Source organism: Leptodactylus fuscus, chromosome 4 (genome assembly GCF_031893055.1).
Source record: "Leptodactylus fuscus isolate aLepFus1 chromosome 4, aLepFus1.hap2, whole genome shotgun sequence".
Taxonomy (NCBI): Eukaryota; Metazoa; Chordata; class Amphibia; order Anura; family Leptodactylidae; genus Leptodactylus; species Leptodactylus fuscus.
In genome coordinates this window covers 46,418,027-46,419,565 of record NC_134268.1, presented here as the reverse complement: position 1 = coordinate 46,419,565, position 1,539 = coordinate 46,418,027, and the positions used below count along the sequence as shown (strand labels likewise).

The 1,539-nt window shown below is 45.0% G+C and overlaps 1 non-coding gene across 1 annotated transcript; it reads left to right on the top strand.

Moving 5' to 3' along the window:
- Positions 1 to 385: 385 nt before the first annotated feature.
- Positions 386 to 492, top strand: LOC142201690 (U6 spliceosomal RNA). The gene has a single exon (XR_012715599.1). It is a non-coding gene; the product is annotated as a U6 spliceosomal RNA (small nuclear RNA).
- Positions 493 to 1,539: the final 1,047 nt, after the last annotated feature.

Sequence of the window (1,539 nt, the reverse complement as noted above, 5' to 3'; positions counted from 1 at the left end):
CTAAATTTTCAAACACCTTCAAACTCCAATCTGTGGCATATGGGAGAAACATATCAACCAGATTGATAGCAACCTCAAAAATTGCTGGTGTGGGATGATTGTGCGAAGCCTCCTGTTCATCAGCATGCGAATTGTCGACACTGAAAGGGACAAAACCCTTGAAATGGGGGCAACATGGTGACTCAGTGGTTAGCACTGCAGCCTTGCAGTGCTGGAGTCCTGGGTTCAAATCCCACCAGGAACAACATCTGCAAAGAGTTTGTATGTTCTCCCTGAGTTTGTGTGGATTTCCTCCCATTCTACAAAGACATACTGATAGGGGGGAAAAAAAGTACATTGTGATCCCTACATAGGGCTCACAATCTACATTAAAAAAACCCTTAAAATGCTCGCTTTGGCAGTACATATACTAAAATTGGAATGATACAGAGAAGATTAGCATGACCCCTGTGCAAGGATGACACGCAAATTCATGAAGCGTTCCAGTAAAAAAAAAAATCCTTGAAATACAAGACCTTGGTTTTTTATTCCGGCAGATCACTACATTCTAGCTCAAGATGTTGGCACTTTTCAACACTACATGTCCCAGTAGTTGGGAGAACAACAACAAACTGCAGCAACAGCAAGAGGTACCCGGAGATGACAAAATGGAAGAATGGCACAGAGCGATCCATTCTGTAAAGCAAGTGAAATTGGTTGTTACATCCCAAGCTTAGGGCGGCCAACAGTAATGACACAAACCATCAGAAGGTGTTTGAACAACATTGGTCTACAAACCAGATGTCCACCTAGAGATGTTTCATTGATCTCACTCCACTTCTCTCAAAAGCTATCATGGTGCACCACATGACAGCTATGTAGTCTGGACTGGAGGACTACAGCGATGAGTTACACTTTTGTCTAAAGTACAATGATAGCCTGAGATTGGCCTGGAGAACATGTGGGCAACAGTATGGCCTTCGAAAGTGAATGTCATTCCATTCCATTTTCATGGATCCCTCCATAGAGCCAAGTCTTTGAGGGATCTGTGATAAAAGGTGCCCCATTGATGTTTAGCATACTTACTACCTTTGGGAGGTTGACCTCCTTTTTTCGGTGGACATACACTATGTGATCAAAAGTATCCAGACACCTGGATGAAAATGACTTACAAGTTTGTGGCGCCCTCCATCGGTAATGCTTGAATTCAATATGGTGTTGGCCCACCCTTAGCCTTGATGACAGCTTCCACTCTCGCAGGCAGACGTTCAATCAGGTGCTGGAAGGTTTCTTGGGGAACAGCAGCCCATTCTTCACAGAGTGCAGCACTGAGGAGAAGTATCGATGTAGGTTGGTGAGGCCTGGCACGAAGTCGGCGTTCCAAAACATCCCAAAGGTGTTCTATAGGATTCAAGTCAGGACTCTGTGCAGGCCAGTCCATTACAGAGATGTTATTGTGGTGTAACCACTCCGCCACAGGCTGTGCAGTATGAACAGGTGCTCGATCGTGTTGAAAGATGCAATCGCCATCCCCGAATTGCTCTTCAACAGTGGGAAGCA